The sequence below is a fragment of the Heterodontus francisci genome, chromosome 19, assembly GCF_036365525.1.
Source record: "Heterodontus francisci isolate sHetFra1 chromosome 19, sHetFra1.hap1, whole genome shotgun sequence".
Classification (NCBI taxonomy): Eukaryota; Metazoa; Chordata; class Chondrichthyes; order Heterodontiformes; family Heterodontidae; genus Heterodontus; species Heterodontus francisci.
The window spans coordinates 36,470,124-36,484,074 of NC_090389.1; the positions used below are offsets into that span (position 1 = coordinate 36,470,124).

General features: G+C 41.3%; 1 protein-coding gene across 2 annotated transcripts in view; it reads left to right on the top strand.

Annotated features, from left to right (window-relative positions):
- Positions 1–13,951, top strand: part of pdzrn3b (PDZ domain containing RING finger 3b) — a 408,275-nt gene that overhangs the window by 119,089 nt on the left and 275,235 nt on the right. The window lies entirely within an intron of this gene.

Below are 13,951 nucleotides of genomic sequence, written 5' to 3' on the forward strand. Positions count from 1 at the left end.
GCAGTCATTCTCCATTTAAGTAATACTCTGCTTTTTTATTATTCCTGCCAAAGTGAACAACTTCACATTTTCCCACATTATATTCCATCTGCCAGATTTTTGCCCACTCACTCAACCTATCTACATCAGTCTGCAACCTCCTTATGTCCTCTTCACAACATACTTTCCTATCTATCTTTGTGTCATCTGCAAATGTTGCTACCAAGCCATCACTCCCCTCATCTAAGTCATTGATATAAATTGTAAAAAGTTGAGACCCCAGCACAGACCCATCTAGGACTCCACTTGTCACATTCTGCCAATCAGAAAAGGACCCATTTATGCATACTCTCTGTTTTCTGCCAGCCAGCCAATCTTCTATCCATGCTAGTGTGTTGCTCCCTATACCATGAGTTCCTACTTTGCAATAATCTTTTCTGTGGCACCTTGTCAAATGCTTCTGGAAATCCAAGTACATAATGTCAGCGGCCTCCCCTTTATCCACAGCACATGTTACTCCTTCAAATAACTCCAATAAATTGGTTAAACATGATTTCCCTTTCACATTAGCAAAGCTGGCTACAGTTTTGCCATCTATTCTCCTTCAAGATAGGAGGCATTGTTTATTGTATCCTTTGCACCATCAATGGCCTACATTTCTACCACAATCTTATGGCATACCAAATAGAAATGAATGTTATTCCATCAACGTGCAAATGTTCCGTAGAGCCTGCATGAAAATAATGTATATCAGTATATGCTTCCTGAGGGTTGTGCATGATACTTTTATTCTAAGACCACCAAACATGATCCAAACTGTGAAGAAGGAAGGAAGGGTGAATGTCTGGTCTCTTAGACATAAGGAATATTGATTGCAACAATGGCTGATGAAACCTTTACATAACCCCTGTACCCCAGGAGAGAACAAATATAACAAAGTAAATGGATGAACCAGGGTCCTCATTGAGCAGATATTGTAATGCTTTGTGAGATCAGTGAGCCGAAACATACCCCACTGTGCAGGTCAGAAAATGTATAGCAATAATATTGCCACGGACTCTTTGTGGATTTGAATGAAAGCAGTAATGAGGCATGGTTTCAAGAGCATAATGAAACACAGCAACCAACAATGGCAGATAAGCCATTTCAGCTGCAGAGATGGATATGCCCAGTAATTTTAGCGAGCTCTGTATTGTCCACTATGACTGTCCTTTGGATAAATTGCTTTACCTGTTTCAGGTTTGCCACTTGTTCAATTTAGTTCATTTTTGTGAACAATAAAACAATGAGAGACTACAGGATGTATTAAAAAAAGGAAACCATTTTATTTAATCAGCTATGTATAAATATAAATCAGACAGAGATCTATCTTGCTGAATCTCGCAGATCCATACAAACTTCCGGTTTGGCTGTGATAAAATTTTTGTAAATGGGCTGCTACTTGAAGTAAATATGTGTGGTTCCACTTTGTTCTGTGATGACTCTGAAGCAGTGCTCTTGATACTCCATGCTGTATGAAGAGAGCACAGATGGACAATATCAGTACCTGAATAGACCTATTCACTTCGGCACTGTAGTTTCATTGCATGCACTTGTGTGCATGGACTTTTTAATGTAACATAATGTTTGGAATTCCTCTGAAGAAATTACAGTAATGATTAAAAGCTTTGGGGGTTCTGCTGATCTGATGAAGTCACGGTAGGAGATCAAGAAATCCCCACAGAAATTCAGGGCCGTTGTTACATGAACCATGTAAATTCCTTCCTGCAGTCCATGCTCTTTTTACCACCAAGGTGTGTGTAATGTAATCGTCAGTTTGCTATTTTAAGCTAATTTCTTGCTACATCTTCCTTCACACTTTTCCATGTGAGTACAGTGTTTCTTCCATACATCTACGAGAATTCTCACTTTGGCTTCTTCAAGACCATAGGTGTACTTCAGCATTATGTTAACAAAAGGGTGATATTTTTGCCTTTCCTTGGTTTGCTTTTACAAGTTGTGATATTTCTTCCAGACATCCTCCTAGGACCTTGTAATGGTTAACCCCAGCCTGCAGTTCTGCAATGTAATGCCATACTCTGTGTCTCATGAAACTCAATGACCCCCTACCAATCTAAAATGGTGACTTAACTCATCTCCTGATCAATGAATTGGAGTGTAACATTTTACCCAGGCATATCTCTGCCCCATGATAATGCTTCACAGCTGGTTGAATAAAATATTGATCATTTATACCTGTTAAATGGCCCATTAGTTGCTTGAGAATAAGAAAGGTTCGTTGTTACAGATGTGTCATTGACCATATCTGCCATTTTTATCAGTTGTGATTTAAACAGAGTGTTACAACCAGGTGAGAAAGGTGTCTAGGGGTCCCTCTCAGCCTTCACCTGGTCTTATTGTTTATTTTATTTTGAACACACTGTGTTTTGAGCTCCCCCTTGGTGAATCCTTCTTCACTGCTTTCCGATTCTAAGGCAAAGAAATTAACACAAACAGGCTTCCTTGGGTTTAAAGAAGAAAAGTGAAATTTATAAACACTTAAACTTAAACTCAAATTTGGTTAACGCCTACAGATACACGCCGCGCCCCATGCTAGTATGCATACGTGATAAGCACATGCAAATAGAGGCAGAAAAGAGCAGAAGAAAAAATAGTGGAGAGGTTTGAGGCAATCTCTGAAGAGGAGTTTTTTTTTTTACTGTGCTTCAACTCACCATAGATTTTCATTGGGATCCAGTGTTCTTCTTAAACCTTGTTCATTGCAGGAGACTTTTCTCTCTTGGGGTTCATAGGTCTTCAATGGTTTCCAAAGCTGGTGAGAGCAAGATGACAGTGGACATGAGAGAAGTCTTTTCAATCCAGGAGCAAACAGCTTTCCGAGTTCAGATTCTCCGTGGCAAGTTCAAATTCATAAAACTGCAACGGCCAGTTAGTCATGTGACTAAACTAGTCTGATCACGTCTTCTGTGCATTGGGGAAGCAGAGACTGGTTCCTTTTCCAGCACTGTCTGCTGGTATGCAAAAAAGGTCTTCCTGGCGAGGGGCCTGGCAATTCCTTGTGATCGGCCCTCTTTTCTTCCCAGCAACAATTTTAAGTTCAATGTCCATGCGGCGAAATTATGTGCCTCATTCTTGACAGGTGGGGGCCTGCATGACAAGAGATATTACACCCATTCTTCAAAAAAGTAAAATATAGTCCTAGCTGATCTCTTGAGGATGTTTTAAGACCTTCAATTGTTTGTTTTTTCCTTCTAGGGAATCTTCTCAGATATTTGAAGTAAGAAATTTGCTCTACAGAATCTTATGAGAGAAACCACTATGGCACAGTCAGTTGGAGAAGTGCAAAATCTGTTTCTGCCCAAACAGTAACCCAATATAAATAACTTTGTTTGACTCTTGAGTGGAGAAACTTCTGGGAAAATTCTTAGTGTACGTAAAAAAAGCAATTACCTTTATCCCTGCAGACATATGATTGGCTGCCAACTTAACTATGTGAAGAAGTTGCATACTTTATTTCAGAAAATTGTCCGAACTGAAGAACCTGGAAACGACTTTTACTTTCGCGAATAGCAGGACTAATATTTCAAAAGTATGTTTTGTATTATTTCTACCTACTGTGTTTGACAATGTACACAAGCTATGTAAATTCAGTTCTGCTGAGCCTTAAAGCCTAGTGACTTAAGGAACTGCCGACCTAACATTTGCTGTTGCAGCTGGTCTTGTTATTTGTAATCATGAAAGGTCTTGTCAGATTTGTGACTATTCGAGAATCTGTCAAGCAAATAGCAGACTCATGCATTTGTTTAAAGATGTAGTAACTGCAACACATCTCTTGGTTCAACTGATTTGTGATAGTCTCAGTTTAGCTAAATCTCTATAATATGTGAAAGAGAATCTCTGCATTGCATATGCTGTTTGTTAAAGAATGTTTACAGTTAAGCTTTGCACAGTTTAAAAGTACAGTTTATATTTTTGCTTGAACAGGCTGAGATTTGCTTCGCTAAAGTTAACACTTTCTTACTTATTACAAAAAAAAGGAAGAGGCTCCTGGCCCTAAAGGCCAGCTCAGGCCTGCAAATGAAACCCGACCTGAGCCTGACAGAACCCCATCCAACCCAAGCCCGACCCCAGTCCTTTCATTTTTTTCCCGCGCCCGATCCGACCATCAATCAACCTAGCTTCCGTTTTTCACTTTGTTGCTTACCTGCACAAGCTTAAAAAAACTGTAACTAAACAACCTCTCAAGTCCAAAAAGTACATTAACATTGGAGCCACGTACCGGAGGTGGTGATGGAGTGTGTTCGACCCGGCCCGACCTGACTCAAGCTCGAACGCCAGACCCGGAAGAGCGACCCAACCCAACCCAAACCCGGCACATGTTGTCGGGTCCCGTCTGGTTCGGGTCGGGTAGCCATGCTGTACCTGGCCCTATCCCATGTTTCAATGCATAATTTATTTCAAATGGAAGATATGCAAGGGCATTAAACTAAATAAGTAATAGGATGAATCTTGAGGGAATTTAACTAAAGTTGAAACAAGTTATTCTAAACTTGTATAGATCACCAGTGAGAATATTAGGCTAGAACTTACTGTCATTCGTGTTATCTTTGGTTCCTGAAAATATGCTTGTATAAAATTCCTAACCCTGCAACTAAGGAGAGTGTGAAACTGTTTTTTGAAACCCATTTATTTCGATGTTTTGTATACCTAGTCTCCAAAACGAAGGTGACACATTCCTGGACTTATGACTAAGTTATAAGGGAAGATTTATACAGCTGAAATCATTATGATCCAACTCTTCAAAAGGAGAGTATTTAACATGATTGTGACTGCAAAATTAGAGCACACAGTTCAAAATTAAAGGTTCAATCAAAGTTGGAGCTCAGAATTTTTCCCCACAACATCGTGGATATGTGAATAGATTCAGTTAAAGCAGTTGATGGGCTCTCAGCTACTTCAGATAAGAGCAAAATAAATAACTGGTTCAAAATAGGAGTCAAAGCCCCCAATCAAAATATACAATTCTGATTGTGGTGGGAGAAACGCACTGATAATTCAATCCCATCACTCCACAGATCGCCTAACATATCATTTAAAACTTTCCAAATTAAAGAAAGACCCAGCCAAATTGTACCATCTATTAACCCCCAAATGAGGCTAACCAAACCAGGTGTCTTTAAATCAACAAATTAACTCTTTAATTAGAAGATCTAAATTCTTAAACACAATGAAGATATAAACAACATTTAAAATAGAAAAAATTAGAGTCCTTGCAAATTTACAGTCCAATGTTGCTTGAAGTCCTCACAGAATGTTGCTTGAAGTCCTCACAGCCGTCCAATGCAGAAAAAAGGTTCTTCCGCAGTAGAACAGTCCATAGTCTAACTGTAACAGTAGGTGATGCTTTCCTTCTGCAGCGAATTTCAACAATTAACGACTTGCAAACACTTTCAAGAGAATCAAGCTGACTTTAGAATTTTTGAGGGATAAAAGATTGTCACAGTCTAACTTCCCTTTCTTCAATTTAAATTACCAGAGATCTCTGTTTTGGCTTGACTTTTTTTTTAGGATTTTGAGAGATAATAATTAAATAGACTAAAATCCTATTCCTTTAGTTTAAATGGTTGAGAGCTCTTTTTAGGTCCTGAACATCACAGCTGTCTGCGTCCATGTCTTCTGTCTGTGTTCTGTTAAAACAAACTATCTTCAACTAAAAAGCCAGTTCAAAATTGAATTGTAACAAATGTATCGCTTGCTATTCACTCCCAGTGGCTGTATCTATGGTAATGAGAATGCACCCTTTGAATCACAGTCTCCAAATGGCTGTTTCTAAGGCAACGAAAATGCACCTTCCTATAACTCCTGAGGCTTGCTGGTTCTTAAAGCAATACTGATCCTTTGCAAGCCTGAAAGGCAAACTGCATATTCCTGAAAAAAAAGGACCATAACATACCCATGTAATAACCTATTGCCAAATTCACAAATATGAATTTAGAAAAACACTTAAATTAATAACTCATACTGTGTATAATTCTACATGGCAACCTGGGATGCATCTATGAAAATAAAGTGGCACAGTGAAAGCAAACAATAGGCCAATGGAAGCCTATTTAAACCCACTTCAAAATCTTTAGTGCCAACTTAGATACATTTTTTTAAAAAGTGTTTAAGCAAAACTGAATTTACGAGGTCAACTAGACACAAGAGATCTCTGGTAATTTAAATTGAAGAAAGGAAGTTAGACTGTGACAATCTTTTATCCCTCAAAAACTCTAATGTCAGCATGATTCTATTGAAAGTGTTTGCATATCGTTAATTGTTGAAATTCACTGGAGAAGGAAAGCATCACCTTTGCAGTTAGGCTATGGACTGAAGCCTTTATTTTTAGTGCATTTATTCAGCTGTAATTTGATCCATTGAAATTAATGGTAAAATAAAATTGATAGATTTTTGAAGTCCAGTAAATTGAATCTAGACAGAGATGTTGATTACGAGCATTTCTGGGGTTGGGGGCTGCATATGGTCTAAGGGCTGCAGATTGCACACAATTATACAAAAACAGTGATAGTAGTTGGTTGGTATCCATACACCTTTAGGATGACTGCCTCTATTTCCATCAGTATCCTGGAAAAATATTTATACCTCAAACAACATCACTAAGACAGATTATCATTATCACATATAATAAAAACAATAAATGCTAGAAACACTCAGCAGGTCTGGCAGCATCTGTGGAGAGGGAAGCAGAGTTAACGTTTCAGGTCAGTGACCCTTCTTCAGAACTGGCAAATATTAGGCCTAATATTTGCAAGTTCTGAAGAAGGGTCACTGACCTGAAACGTTAACTCTGCTTCTCTCTCCACAGATGCTGCCAGACCTGCTGAGTGTTTCCAGCATTTCCTGTTTTTATTTCAGATTTCCAGCATCCGCAGTATTTTGCTTTTAATTTATCATTATCACATGCTGTTTGTGGGACCTCGCTGTACACATATGGGCTGAATTTTATGACGGCGGCGCCTTTGAATTCGGCGGCGCATCCGCATTCGCCGGCCCCTGCCGTTAATATCTTGGGGGCTCATTAGAATCAAGGCGCTGGGCCTCCCTTTCCCATATTACGTGGGGAGAGGCAGGATATTTGTCGCAGTGAGAGAGATTTTGACAGTTGTGCAGCAGGTGCAGGGGCTGTGTTCTTAGCTGTCAAAGAACATTTACCTGACTGCTGAAGAGTGGGGCTGCTGTCAATCTGGCAGCAAAGCAGAAAGTGCTGCAGAAATCCAGCAGGTCTGGCAGCATCTGTGGAGAGAGAAGCAGAGTTAACTTGTCCAAGTTCACAGACCTGAAAGTTAACTGACCCCAGCACTTTCTGCTTTGCTGCCACATACTTACCCTGCTGTGTCCCAGTGTCCTGTGAAGTTGCGATCCTCTTCTTCAACTCAAGTGTAATATTCCTTCTTGTAGGCATGCCGCACCTGGGTGAATAATCTTAATTTTGCGCACTCCAGGACGTGAGACTTAAATAGACCATAAAAGATGTTACAAAGGTTTACAGAGAACACACTGAGACAAATGGGAATGCACGGGTGTCACAGCAAAGTAAATACGTCTTTCACTAAATATTCCTCACCAACATGTGTGTCCTTTCACCTGTGCGAATGATTTGTGCCAGCATTGAGCGCCAGTGTCACATCCTTTTGGATCGTTGGCCCTTCAGGAAAGCCAACATATGCAATAACATCATTTATATGTCACCATTACTCATGAGTGTCCCCACGGATGCAGTGACATGGACATTGGCTCAGTCAGCTGCTGCCTCTAATGGTTTACACAGGGATGTTGCATATGTGGACTGGTGCACAGCAGGTGAGAGAGGGTGATGTGTGTTTTGCAGAGCTCATGTCGGTTCCTATGGAGCAGACAGCCTTTGTCTGATAAGCCACTTTCGTACATCCCTAGCTCACAGCTAGCCCTGCATACATAGCCTGTGCCATCTGCCCTCCCATGCGTCTTTCATGTTGTAGGTCCTCAGCGTCCTCATAGTCCAAGGAGAATCCTGTTGACATCTGTTCTCATCATGCCAGGCCTGGCCCCTATTGGGTGCATAATTGTGCAAAGCAGAAAAAAAAGGAGCTGGCCTTTTCGGCCCGTAGTACAGGGCATTACCCTATCCATACAGGCATTAGAAGCACTCTTTCAGCAGGCCGATCTCCTGCTCAATGGTGGCTCATGTAGCTCAGTGGCTGGCGTTATATCTTTCCTCTGCAGCAGTGGTGGAGTCACTCACTGGTGTCGGGAGCCATGTCTGCAAAGAATAGCCCTTATCTCTAAGAAGCCACCCCTCCATCTGAGCCAGTTCAGTGAACAACGTTGGCAGCTGGGACTGGCGCAAGACCCAGGTATCATGGCAGCTGCTTGAGAAGTGGCCACACATTCGCTGCAAGCATCTGCGGTATTCACATACCAGCTTCACCTAGATTGAGAGGGCTCCTTTAATTGTGACATCTGCAGGTGGTAGCCTGGCAGTAGGCCTGATGGCCACATGAATGCAATCTATGAACATTACAACCTACGGTTCTCTGGCAATGGTGTCAGAACCAATGGCCCTCTGGGCCTGGCTGTGAGAGTCCGCCCTAAAGTGGACATCCTCACTGGCCCTCCGGTGCAGGGCATTGGTGACCTCCCTGATGCAGCAGGGCACTGCTAATTGTGTGATCCCACAAAGGTCTCTGGTGGTCCTCTAAAAGGCTGCAGAGGCGTCAGGCTTAAGAACCGCTGCCACTATGAGGAACAAAGGCATGGGTTGTCCATCGGAGCCCATGGGCTGCAGGTCATCCTTGAGCAGGGCACAGAGACGTTTCACCACCCTTTCTATATCTGCAATCTCCTCTGACACTGGTGCTCTGACATCCGATGGTATGTGATGCGGGGCCTGTAGATGCACAGCAAATGGCCAACACTCAGAGTGGCACAGCATGTCCACATCAAGATCCTACCAGCTGAATCGATTGCCCCCACCATCCATAAAACCTTAACGCGCCTGCCCTTTCTTGCACCCTCCCCTCACACAGGGTGCCGAGTGCGCCATTGCCTCCTCACAAACACAGAGCATTCACTGTTAATGGAGGGATGGTACACGGTACCTTCCTTCATGCCAGCACAGCATTCCCTCCAGTAATCCCAGACCCCCTCACTTTCAGAATGTCGAGTGCGACCCCTGTGTATCTCCCCCACTACCCCTCACTTCCAGAATGCAGAGTTAGACCCCTGCATATCCACCCTCCCTCCTTCCTTTCAGAATGTAGTTGAACCCCGAATATCCCCCCTCCCTTCCGTAATGCAGAGTGAGACCCCTGAATAACACAACTTACCTTCGTTGGAGACAACCTCTGCCTCTGAAGACCTGCTGGCTTTTCAGATTGTGAACGGGACGGCACACGACGGCCGCCGGTTCAGCGAAAAATCCGGAGGTATCAGTTGAGAGCCAGCGACCTGCATAATTAGCATAGGCAAGTACTCCTTACCATATGCTAATTGGGGTGCAGTTGCCATGCGGCGGGGGGGGGGGGGGGGCGGGTGGCGCACCGAGGTCCTGCCACCAGTAAAAGTGGCGGGCCTTTCTCGTCGTCGTGGTTCAAGGTGGTCCTCTTCCCGCAGCATTTTACCGGCCCCTGCGCCATGATTCGCGGCATCGAGTGACCGGTAAAATCCAGTCCATTATCTGTCACATCTCCAAACAGTGACTACACTTCAGAAGTACTTCATTGACTGTAAAGCACTTTGGGAAGATGTGAGATTGTAAAAGGCACTGTATGAATGCAAGTTTGTTTTTCTATCAGACAGCGATGTGATTCCTAAAGGTAATAGTGAACTGAGAGCCCTGTCACTATTCCCCTTTCATACTGAAAATGGCACTTCAAATATTTTAATTAATGCCTGTGAGTTTTTGCCTGCCACCTGTTCATGTCTATTCTTATCTGAGAGCTCTATTTGCAGGCCGGCTAAATCTGTCTGTGAAAAAGTGTTTGAGCCTCTGATAGAAAATAATGTTGTCTTTCTTGAATCTTATTTATCTCCTATCTATAGAAATTATGTTTATTTGAAGCTGGAAATTGCCCCAATACCTACAGAAAGCTATCAGGTCATCATTACTAGCATTCAGAAGGAGCAACCGTTACAAGCGCATCCTTTTGCCACGTCTTATGTCTGCAAATAACCATAATTTCTGTAATTCAGATGTCTATATCAGGTTGCAGTCTCACATTGTGTGGCTTTTCTTATTGGCATCTGAACAACAGGAGGATTCTGGCTAATCAAATGCAATTTTTCTGCATTATCCATGAATTGGAAAAAAATACAGCTTTAGTTTTGCAGGAGCAATTGGTATAGCAATCAGTTCCACAGATGTGTTTCTTAAGATCTAATTTTGTTATCTGGACATTAAGATAACATGAATGATAAAAAGAAATGCATCTGGGATCAAGAGTTTGTTGAGAATTGTGGGAGGAAAGATAGCACTTTATTGTTTATAGTTTCATAAGATGCTCATGATCTTCAAACAGTGCTTTTGCAGTGCAACCACTATAATTGAGATCTATAATACAAAGGCAGCATTGTACAAGAACAAGCATGAAACAAAGTAATCTTCTAACAATTAACTTTGGAAGGCAGGCTGACCCATCACAAACAATGGTTCTATAAATATAAACTCTAATTCTCAGCATAGTAAATCTTGTCCTTTAGGCATTAAAAATGACTATCAGTGACCATGGTGTCATTTTTTTAAATTAGACATACCTATGTCTAAATTTATAATAGAAACTGCCTATGTGAACTTGGCATGCTGTAATTACATCTTCTCATCAGTGGAGGCGCTGTCACTGAAAGGTCACAGACCTGAAACGTTAACTCTGCTTCTCTCGCCACAGGCGCTGCCAGACATGATGAGTATTTCCAGCACTTTGTTTTTATTTCAAATTTCCAGCATCCGCAGTATTTTGCTTTTATTTCACTGTAACTCCTCAGTTTGCTTCTTGCAGACCATACTGCAGAGAAATTCCGATGCTGCAACCAACTCCACTTCTCTGCTTTCTGAATCGCCATCAGTTTTGTTATTTAATTATAAGTAATAAATCAAAGTATTATATGAAACTAAGGACAGCAAAGGAACTGAAATATATCTGCATGCGATGGTCCAATTATCTCCCATCCTCCAACTCTACTTCATCTGAATATCAGACTTAGTCTTGACTTATCATGTGCAATGCCACAGAGCATCGACTGTGTCAAAAAAAAAAAATTGGTTTAAGAAAAACATGATCACAATCGAATTACTCAGCAATCTAAATTTTCTTGGTAAAAAATTATTTAGTTCTGGCACCGGATAAATTTTTTTTACTATGTTCCTTACGTTCCTGTTCACTTCATTTTTCTCTGGTTGTCTTAATATATGTATATGACATTTTGTCCTGAAATGATTTCGGGACTCTCCAAATGTGGCTAGCCAAGCAATTTTAGCTCACTGTAGCTAGCAATTTTGTTGGCGTACTGTCTCGGAAGGTTCAGTACATTGAAAATTTAGTATATAGAAAGGTACTGGCTGAAATCATTGCTTGGCTAGCTTCTTCCTTTTAGTTTTTCATTGGGATGTGAGTGCCGCTGGCAAGGCCAGCATTTGTTGCCCTTTCCTGAGAAAGCGATGGTGAGCCCCCTTCATGAACCGCTGCAGTCCATCTGGTGTAGGTACACCCACAGTGCTATTAGGAAGGGAGTTCCAGGTTTTTGACTCAGCGACAGTGAAGGAACAGTGATATAGTTCTAAGTCAGGATGATGTGTGACTTGGAGAGAAGCTTGTAAGTAGTGGTGTTTCTATGCAACTGCTGCCCTTGTCCTTCTAGGTGATAGAGGTCATGGATTTGGAAGGTGCTGTCGAAGGAGGTGTGGGTGAGCTGCTGCAGTGCATCTTGTATATGGTACACACTGTGCGCAAGTGGTGGAGGGAGTGAATGTTGAAGGTGGTGGATGGGGTGACAACCAAGCAGGCTGCTGTCTGCTGGATGGTATTGAGGTTCCTGAGTGTTATTAGAGCTGCACTCATCCAGTCAAGTGGAGAGCATTCCATCGCACTCCTGACTTGTGCCTTGTAGATGGTGATCAGGCTTTAGGGAGTCAGGAGGTGAGTTACTCGCTGCAGAAGTCCCAGCCTCTCAGCTGCTCTTGCAGCCACAGTATTTATATGGCTGGTCCAGTTAAATTTCTGGTCAATGGTAACCCCCAGGATTTTGATGGTGGGGGATTCAGTGATGGGAATGCCATTGAATGTCAAGCGGAGATGGTTAGATTCTCTCTTGTTTGAGATGGTCATTGCCTGGCACTTGCATGGCACAAATATTACTTGCCACTTATCTGCCCAAGACTGAATGTTGTCCAGGTCTTGCTGAGGAACTTATTTGGATGTAACTCATTTCAGGGCGAAGTATTCCATTTTCTCTACCAATCTGCTAAATTAGATGTGGAATATTTCCATTAAAAATTACTTCTGCTTTGTTTTCCTTTAACATGATGAAATAATCACAGTTGTGGAATATTGTGCATTTTACTGTAGTCAGAAGTGAATTGCATTCCATCACCAACCTTAACGTGATCTTTAGAAGGAAAGCATAGATATCAATGGCAGTGGTCAGAATCCTGTAACCTTCTATGTTATTGGTATGTATTCCTCCTTATACATACAATTGTTACATATTTATGTATTGTAAGTTTTGTGCATTGCATGCACATCCTGTAAACACTAATCTTGCTTCCTGTGACACATATATTTAAAATAGTTGTCTATTATATATTAAAAATAGTTAATGGGTATATTCTGTCTCAGATTCCATTGAAAATTTCCATGTCAGCCTTGGTCAATGGGAAACCCATTTTAAAGTGTCAACATTTGCCTGTAATACTTGTTAGATCTGGAGGTTGTGCTGTAGTTGGCAGTAGTGGTGCTAAATGTCTGACATGATAGTCGGACAATGTAAAAACGTGTATAGGACTGCAGTATGTGGCTTTGCAATAAAATGTAATCACCAGCTAGAACTCAGATTAAGAGGTGCCATCTGAAGTTAAGAACACATTTAATGTCACATGTATAATAACTGTAAATAAAATGTTAATATAGACTATAGGGACCAAAACATGCCAGAATTTCACATCGCTCACACTTGTTTCTAGCAGCCAGCTAGTGACCAGGCATTCACCATTGTCACTTCTGTAGTGAGATGCCATTGAAATGTCTATCCTTCCTTTAAAGCAAACTCCTGTCATAATTCACTTAACTTCCCACAAAGCAATCCCAAGCTAAAAAATGTTATATCTTCATGGCATTCTTCAATAATTTACTCCCACATTATTCACCTGATTATCATCTGTGTTTTGTTGGCAGTTAAACTTTGTAAACATATTAATTATTGTTTCCTGTGAAACACAGGGAGGCAGATAGTTAGGGAGATAGTCACAAGTGACACATTTAATGGCCTGAGTTTTGAGGCTGTCAATGCTCACCTTTATTTTGCAGTAAATTGGGCAGCAACTTCCAGTGTCTTATACAAGCGCAGTTAAACACAGAGATCTGGAAGTTGCTGTCAGAGACACCCAGCTCCTCCACAGCTATAACAAAACCTTGCAGATAGATTCTTCATTGAAATCAATGCAATATTTGAAGTAGAGGTACTTGCCGACTGGTTCCCCATGAAAGACACCAGAAAAGTTAAGCCTGGTGCATTCAAGAATAAGTGCATTTTTAACGGCATGATAAGAATTACTACCAAACAACCCTTCTGACCCTGAAAATTTAATTTTACAAGTGTGGAGATTCATTCCTGCTCCCTGCAGAAGGTAATTACTGTTGGAGATTTTAAACTTTTTTTTTACTTTTTCTCTCTTTTATGTCTCTCAATCCCATCTGTCTTTCTCATTCTTTATTTTGCTTTT